Source organism: Sarcophilus harrisii, chromosome 1 (genome assembly GCF_902635505.1).
Source record: "Sarcophilus harrisii chromosome 1, mSarHar1.11, whole genome shotgun sequence".
Taxonomy (NCBI): Eukaryota; Metazoa; Chordata; class Mammalia; order Dasyuromorphia; family Dasyuridae; genus Sarcophilus; species Sarcophilus harrisii.
In genome coordinates this window covers 679,034,030-679,043,287 of record NC_045426.1, presented here as the reverse complement: position 1 = coordinate 679,043,287, position 9,258 = coordinate 679,034,030, and the positions used below count along the sequence as shown (strand labels likewise).

Sequence of the window (9,258 nt, the reverse complement as noted above, 5' to 3'; positions counted from 1 at the left end):
TGTCAATAAATTGAATGTACTCAGTCTTGTGCCTCAGTCTACCTTAATTGTTTTCAATGTCCTACCTCAAGAACAGAGTGGTCCTTAAATGTCCTCTTAAATATGAGGATCCATAAAGCAGTCAATAATGGACTCAGTCTCCCTGACAAAAGTATCATCTGCGATAGGAGGGATGAAGCCGATTTATAGCTCTCTTAGTCAAGTGATTCACTAACTAAAAATTCATCAGTAGATGATAATTAGGGTTCCTATTGTCTTCATAGAAAGAGTGAACAGATTAAGACAAGTCAGAAGTCCGCTAAAATTTCAGTGGCTCAGCAACATGGAAGGTAGCTACATTGCAGTTTTTCCTAAATGGACATGTCTTTGTGTACCTACCTGATAATTAAGAAAAAATCCCATTGATCACTCAAGTCACATTTCAACACTGTGGCTGAATGACTACCTATTGGTTCCTGAATGAGGAACAAGAAGTCATTTATCAATGACCTTTCCATAAGTCTGACTAGAAAAAAAAGTATTTTCAGTAACTACTATTTGCTTAAATTTATTTTTTTAAGGGAAGGAACTTTTACATAATGTGTTAAGTTGTGTTGTACACTATAGTTCAGGGGATAAATGTTATGGGTAGAGAGCAATGAGTTATAGCATTACTACCATCATCTATGGAAACATTATCACCCAAAGATGAGATTTTAATAACAAGTTCTGAATGGAGCGCCTCTTTCCCTGTCATGCTACTGATGTATTATTTCAAATCACTGATAGGCAGTTGTAGCCATGAACTAATCTTTCAGATTATCTTTCCCAGATGTATTCTTGTAACTGTCACTGAAATTTAATGAAAAGGTAAATGAGGTACATTTCTCCGAGCAAGGCTAGTTATTAGAATGGGCACAACCCAGCCTACAAAGTAGACCTCTTGATTGCCTTGAAAAGCTAAAGTTATGGTCAGCCTGGAGGTGATGGGGAATTGTTTGCCCATTCAAGAATGTTTCACTTTCTGAAAAGTTGAAATGTTTTTTCTACATTAGGTTAAGATTAAGAAAATTGACCATTGACATATATAGTTCTGAAATTGTGGAATCCAGTGAAAGGAATAATAGAACCTCAAAGATTGGGGTTGTCTCACCAACTATCAGATTTTGTGTACAAAAATCAGCTATGCCGTCCTTCGGTTCTCCTGACAACTCCATTTCACTTCACTGCCATTTTCCTCTAACTCCTTGTAGCACAATAGTCAAGAGAATTGAAGAGGTGAAGGACAATTCTCCTGACCCCGCCAGCTACTTCAAAAGCACGCTAAGATAAACTTCATCTTCTTCATTGAAATGATTTCTGGCCATTTAGTCCCTCAAAAAAAAAAAAACCCCGAACAGTAATGTATATTGCTAGAGAGGGTTGAAACTAGTCATATTGGACAACTAAGCCTCTATCTATATGTAACATGAATCCCTGGAGATTTCTTGCTAGTTTTCTACTTTTTAGCTCTTCTCTACTCATTAAAGGAAACTATATAGACTAGCTCATCTGGGCTATCATGTACATTATGATCTCCATAACTGTCATGAAGTTTTAGTTTGAACATTGATTCGATTAATGACCCCAGATCTGGTTCTCATCTTGACCATGCCTGCCTATGCAAACTCAATATTTTGATGGATATGAAAATCTAAAGCTATTAAATCATGGTAATAAGGAGTAGAAAAAGGAAAATTGGCTTTGAAGCTACTCTAATGTTTCTTAATTTAACCTAGAGCCAGTTGTCAATTGTTTTCTCTTAAGGACTGTAGTCCCTGGGGGAAGGACTTCTTAATGCCAATCACCAAAGCTCTCTAGGAAGGAAATGGCAATAACATTTAAGAAGGGAATTGAAGGTATACTAGCTTGCAGAGGATCCTAAATCTCCTATTAATACTCCACTGGGGCTTTGAAGTGTACTGCCAGTTAGAGGTGATTCTATTTGTCACTCCACTCCTTCCCAATCCCTTAATTCCTATCGAGATCCTGGAATAGACAAGCCAAAGCACTGGCATCCCTGGAAGGTTTTGGTCTGATCTGAAACTCTGCTTGATCCTGGCAGTAGGAAGCGCCAGAACTTAGTCTGTTATGAGCCAGAACTTGAAACAAGGTGTTAACTCAATGGAATTGATAGAAACAATGCTTGTGTTACACCTTTGAGAGTGCACACATTGGCTCACACATTGGAGTTCACAAGTACGGAAGATTCACAAAGTTAACTTTGTAACTTTGTGAATTTACTTACACCTCCCACAATCCCACTCTCTCAAAGGAGGAATCAACCTTTGAGTTTACACCTCTAAAAGAGCATAAACGGATCTGAGTCAGTGGAGTCAGTCACTTAAGGAGATTGACAAGCTAGAGACTGCAGTGGAGCAGAACAAAGGATTCGGAGGAGCAGAACCAAGATTGAGATCCACACCTTTGATAAGAGCATTTATAAGCTAGGAGCCTCAGCCAGGATTCAGTCGGGGAGATTCAGAAGCCGGAGAAGGTTTCTGCTTCCTCCGCTGCCATGGCGGCGGCTCCGCGGCTCTCCAAAGCTGAGTATCTGAAGCGTTACTTGTCAGGGCCCGAGGCAGCTGTCGTTGCCGGGTTGGAGGCTAGTCGTAAATGCCGAAAGAAACGGCGGAAGCAGGCTGGCGCCGGAGGCAAAGGAATGAGGATTGTGGACGATGATGTGAGCTGGGCAAATATTTCAACTAAGACAGAAAAAGAAGAGGAGGAAGATGAGGGAGATTTGCCTGTGGTGGCTGAATTTATTGATGAACGCCCAGAAGAAATGAAGCAAATGGAGGCATTCCGGACCAGTAATAAGTGGAAGCTCTTAGGAGAACAAAAGCAAGATCTGTCTCAGTTCAGGAGGGCTCGTCACGACTCCCCAGACTCTTCACCTGCAAAGAGAGTCTGTCATGACTCCCCGGACACATTGCGTCCCAGGAGGACCCGTCACGACTCTCCAGACTCCTCACCTCCTAGAAGGGCCCGTCATGATTCCCCAGATTCCTTACCTGCAAAGATGGCCCGTCATGACTCCCCAGACTCCTCACCCCCCAGGAGGGCCCGTCATGACTCCCCAGACTCCTCACCCCCCAGGAGGGCCCGTCATGATTCCCCAGACTCTTTACCTCCCAGGAGGACCCGCCATGACTCTCCAGACTTATCACCACCCAGGAGATTCCATTCTCATCTTTCAGATTTAGCTCCTGAGGTTTGTCATTCACTGTCTAGTAAAGACCCTACTAAGTCCTCTCTTAGTCTGAGGGAGAAGAGCAGTAGACATGGAGATGAATCTTCTCAAGTTAAAAATCAATCACCTTCCTCTCCTAGGCCAGGGAAACAGCTCCATAACTCCAGAGACTCTTCTCCTAACCATAGGAAATTCCAGATAAACTTTTTAACCAAGAAACACCAGAAGCATGATATAGATTCTTCTCTTCCTGCAAAGAGCAACCAGCAGGCCTCAGATTCAGACCTATCTCCACCCCGGAAAAAGCAGAAACGAGACTCTGACTCAGATCTCTCTCCACCAAGAAGGAAGCAGAAAACCAAATCTTCTGATTCAGATCTCTCTCCACCTGGAAGGAATCAGCCTTCTGGAGCAAAGGGCACGCAGATGTTTTCTGGGGCCAAAACTGGGTTGGTGTCTGATGTAAGGAGAGAGCAGCAGGAGCTCAGGAGGCAGGACCAAGAAACCAAACATTTGGAAACTGAATTCCAAAATGCTGAAACCATTTTTCGAGATAAGTCTGGCCGCAGGAGGGACCTGAAGCTGGAACGATTAGAGCAAAGACGAAAAGAAGAGGAGTCAGAGAAAAATGAGCAGTATGCTCGGTGGGGAAAGGGCCTTGCCCAAAGCCGACAACAGCAACAGAACGTAGAAGACGCAATAAAGGAGATGCAGAAGCCATTGGCCCGTTACATCAATGATGAGGACCTGGATCAGATGCTCCGAGAGCAGGAGAGGGAGGGTGACCCCATGGCCGACTTCATTAAGAAAAATAAGGCCAAGGAGAACAAGCATAAGAAAGAAAAGCCTCGCTACAATGGCCCTGCACCTCCCCTCAACAGATTCAATATCTGGCCTGGGTATCGCTGGGATGGTGTGGACAGGTCCAATGGCTTTGAGGAGAAGCATTTTGCCAGACTTGCCGGCAAGAAAGCTATTGAGGAACTTGCTTATAAATGGAGTGTTGAGGATATGTAGCTCTTGTAACTGAGCAATGACTGTAGGTTCTGGTGGTGGGCAAAGACAGGGAAGCCAGCCAGGGAGGGCCAAGGCGAACAGTTTACACAGACTAGCCATTCATGCTTGCCACCAGTGGCCCTGGATGAAAGCTTAGACTTTGATTTCTTCCCCCTGCTGGGGGGCAGCACCATGACCCAGGGAGATGTCCATGTTCTTCGGCCATTCACACAGCTGTTTCGATTATCATTTAAGTGACATATGCACCACTGAGGGTCATACAAGTGCCCCAGAGTTCATTCTTCATTGGGGTTTTTTTTCCTAACAAATATACATTTATTTTTGTAAAAAAAATAAAATAAAATAAAATAAATAAAAAAAAAGGGGGGGGGGGCTAATGTTGTAAAAAATTACCCTGGCATGGGTTCTGTCAATAAAAAGTTATTAAATAAAAAAAAATAAAATAAAATAAACCTAAAAAAAAAAAAAAAAAAAAAGGGCAGAGAAGGCATGTGGGAGCTCAAGCTCTGAGAACCAAGACCAGACTGAGAGGCTCACCAGAAAGCTGCCCAGACCCAAAGAAAGAGAAAGGATCTGGACTATAAGAAAGCTAACTGGGGTTGAATCTGGGCAATTCACTTCGTCTTTGCTTGCCTCCATTGCCTCATCTACAAAATAGGGATGAGACTTCATCCAGCCTGAGCCTACAACCGAGGCACACCACGGCTTCTCTCACCTCTTCCTAGAATTGTCAGCAGCTCGAGTCAGGAGGTGCAAACACAGAGCGCCCCAAGGTCCTCCAGGAACCTGACTTCCGTTTGCCGTGTAATGAGCCAGAACTTGAAACAAGGTGTTAACTCACTAGAGTTGATAGAAACAATGTTTATGTTTACACCTTTGAGAGTTCACACATTGGCTCACCCATTGGAGTTCACAAGTCGGGAGATATCCAAGTTTACACCTCCCACAATCCCACTCTCTCAAAGGAGGAGTCAACCTTTGGGTTCAAACCTTTAAGAGATCATACATAAGCTCTCAGTCTCAGCGAGGGTCAGTTGGGAGATTGAGAAGCCAAGAGTCGGAGTTGAGCTAAAGGCAAAGGACTGGCAACGAGAGCTCTCGGAACCAAAGAAAGCTAACTGGGCTATTTTAGAAGAGACAATAAAAGATTTGAACTTTTATCAGCTGGCTGCTTAAAGTGATTATTACTTAGAACCGAAACTCAGGCTGCCTCCAGAAACCTCCCCAAGAAACCTGCTCCCAGAGAACCATCATAGTTAAGAAAAGAAGAGAACACTACATTGACTGAAGAACTACTGAAGCCGCCGGGAAGCCGGGAGTGCGCTCTGGGGCGGTCGCTGAGCTGCCGACTGGCCCCGGGCCGCGAGAAGGATGAAGGAGGCGAAGCCCGATCGGGAGCTCAGGCAGCAGCGCCGGCGGAGGCGGCCGCTCAAGGACGAGCCGGGGGAAGCAGCGGGGGAGGAAGTACTGGTGCCGGATCTGTCGCTGGTGAAGCAAGAACCGCGCAGCCCGACCCCTGCGTCCTGCTCTCCCTGGCCCCGGCCCGGGGCCCGGCGCGGTTCCTCTGGAAGTCGGAGCCCGGCGCCGGAGGAAGAGGCGCCACTGCCGCCCCCGGCCTGGGCTCGTGCCTCCGGCGACCGCGCTGGCAGTGGCAGCAGATCATCTACCAAAAGGAAAAACAAGTCCTTTGGGAGAAGAAGCAGATCTCCTCCAATTAAGAGAAGCCATAGCCTTCATCATCCTGTAGTCAAGGTGAAACAGGAACGGGAAAGTGAAAATCATCCCGGAAGAGGAAGAGATGAAAGGCAACACAGGTTGCAGTCAGCACAAGAACACAGGCGGGAGAGAAATGGTGACCGTGACAGACACCATAGCCATTCTAACCGGAGGAAGACCATTAGTGAGAGGCCTAGTGGTGGGTGGAGCCGAGATGCCCAGAACCTACAGGAACAAGAAGCAGAAAGAGAGTTTTATAATGCTCGACGATGGGAGCGTCGCCAGAAAAAAGCTGTGGGTGGCAGCACTGATGAGAATCAGGAGAGTGTTCTGCAGTCTGCTTGGAGCCATAGTAAGGGAAAAGATCCACCGAATAAAGAGAAACCCAGCTTTGAACTGTCAGGGGCACTCCTTGAGGATACCAACATGTTTCGAGGTGTGGTGATAAAGTATAGTGAGCCACCAGAAGCACGGATCCCAAAGAAACGCTGGCGTCTTTACCCCTTTAAGAATGATGAGGCTCTTCCTGTCATGTATATCCACAGACAAAGTGCTTATCTTCTGGGCCGACACCGGCGGATTGCAGATATTCCTATTGATCATCCCTCCTGTTCAAAGCAGCATGCAGTATTTCAGTATCGACTTGTAGAATACACACGTGCTGATGGAACAATTGGCCGAAGGGTAAGGCCATATATCATTGACCTTGGTTCAGGCAATGGGACCTTCTTGAATAACCAACGTATTGAGCCACAGCGTTACTATGAACTAAAGGAGAAGGATGTGCTCAAATTTGGCTTTAGTAGCAGGGAATATGTACTGCTTCATGAATTTTCAGACATCTCTGAGGTGGATAGAAAAGAAGATGAAGATGATGAAGAGGAGATGCTATCTGACAGCTAGCAAATTGAGAAGAAGTTCTTGTAGCTGTTAAGAGAATTTTTCCTTTGTGAAAGGCCTGGACTTGGGATTTAAAGAACAGAGGAGCACTCCCTGGTGCTTCTTATTGCCTTAAGTCTTTCCTCTGTTGCTGATCAGCTTATGTTGAAATTTAAGAAATTTGACAATTTGTATTTTGGGGTGAACTTATTTCTGTGATCTGTTAGCCACACAAGTGTGGACATTTGCTTTCAGAATAATTTCACCAATAATAGTCGTCCACTATGTATATATAGTAGAAGCATGACGGTGTGGCATGAGTTAGTGCTCTGGAAATTATTGCCTGATAACTGTAGACCTTTGGTTAAAAAGAGAAATGTGACATGTTCTCTTTGTGCAACTATTTGCTTTGTACGGTGACTTATTAAAAATATGGACCAGCAGTTTTTCACATTTTGTTTTTTTTGTAAATATCTAGACAGAGAATTTGGCCCAAGTTTTAGTTGTCATCAAAACAAGCCCTCATTATATATAAACTGAATTTTCAGTCCAGTTAACTTTGAATCATAGAAATCTATTTCCTTATTTAGTCTTTAGGGATGAGAATTTCATCACACATATTAATGACTTCATTGTCTGCTTTTATGCAGACAAATGTTGGGTCCTGTTGAAATATATGATAGGGCAATAAAATCATGGCCATTGTGGAGAAGAAATTGAAATGGGCCATGGATCTCTTTCTTACATAACAGAATTCTATATTTCCCAAAGTAGCCTGGGTCTGTCATTAATTGGGTTTTCTTGTCTGTTTAGCTGCTTTGCATTTATTATAATACACTTTTTTCCTCCTAAATCATAGTGTCACTTATATAGAAGGATTATCTCAGATGTTGGAGCAGTCTTCATTTTAACTACATGTGTGTGCTAAAGAGAAATTTTTGTTCCACTTAATGTATTTTTTAATATCCTGAAAGGCCATGTCTGCCATCACTTTCTCTCCCCACCCCATAAACAGGGAGGAGCTGAGGCAAGGAAAACACCTATTTACTAATCTTCCCTAACTTAAATTCATCAAATTTTGTCTGATATGTTGTATATATAAATTAGATGAGAGTGTGGGTGGGTGGGTGCAGGCTGGAGGTGTGTTCTACATGCATCTGAATGGTCTTTGTAATGTAAATGGAATACTACATTATGAGTAAAGGCATAGATCACCTTATTTCAATAGCAGGATCTCATTTATATATAGTTTGGGAATTACACAATAAAAGAGTTTATAAATGTAAAAAAAAAAAAAAAGAAAAAAGAAAAAGAAAGAAAGAAAGAAAGCTAACTGGGCTGCAGGAAAGGAGACAAGACTTGGAAAGAGACAAAGGATTTGATCTTTAACCCCTGGCTACTTGTGTGGCTATTACTGAACTGAAAGGAAGGCTGCTGCCAGAGACCAAGAAAACCTCAACAGAGAACATTACATTTTAGAGAGAATATTATACTGGGCCACTATCCCTGAAAGCCCTAACCATGCCATTAATTGCATATCTTGATCCAAGTTCAACAAAATGGATGAAAATGAACTAAGAGGAAATATAATCTGAATGATGCAGTACTGAAGGATGGTGATATCCTAAAAGTCAGAGTAAAGCCTCAAGGGGGAAAAAAAAATCCTGGTCACAATAACTACAGCAGGATCAGGGAAAAAAATCAAACTGGGTACAAGAAAATTTAGGGAAGAAATTTTTTTTTTTTTAAGTTAGAGGGGCAAGGAAAATTGTAACCTTAGGACAGATAAGGGAAAAGCTGACCCATCAACTGAAGGCTGTGGAAGTTAGAATGGGTCATGTAGAAAACAACTAAAAAAGATAATATAAAAAAGATTGGGAAAAGAAAAATATAATAAATAATAAAAGCAAAAAAGGTTGAGAAAATCTAAGACTATGTGCAAATTCATATGCAAACTTTTTCTGATAGTAATTATAAATGAAAACTGCATTAGAACCAGAGGTCTAAGTTAAAGTTGAAAGAATCAACTAGTCATCTTTGAAATGGCTCCAAATTGAAAACTACGAAGAATCAAAGAAATGCAACATGACCTTTAGTTTAGTTACTCAGATTTCTGGGAACAGATATCCCAGATTTTTCTGATATAGAAAACCACATGGAACTCCACTGAATGCATTGTGGAGGGTCAAGTTCTATTTGGAGGTTCTTGGAATAGCACCATTAGCTAAAGGAGACCTTTCAGCAGAATCTTGGGATTTATAACAGACCAAACTTCCCAGGTCACTTAGTGCAACCATCTTTATTTACTGATAAGGAAAGTAAAATCCAAAAAAGCAATTTTTTAGGTCACAGAAGTAAAATATTAGAAGCAGGATTTAGAACTCAGTCTTAATTCTAGAAATAATGCTCTTTCCCATATGATAGAGTCTGAAACA

At 42.7% G+C, this 9,258-nt stretch overlaps 2 pseudogenes; both read left to right on the top strand.

Moving 5' to 3' along the window:
- The first annotated feature begins 2,536 nt into the window (after nt 1-2,536).
- Nucleotides 2,537-4,270, top strand: LOC116421454 (annotated as a pseudogene).
- Nucleotides 4,271-5,362: 1,092 nt separating this feature from the next.
- Nucleotides 5,363-7,378, top strand: LOC100915483 (annotated as a pseudogene).
- The last annotated feature ends 1,880 nt before the right edge of the window (nt 7,379-9,258 follow it).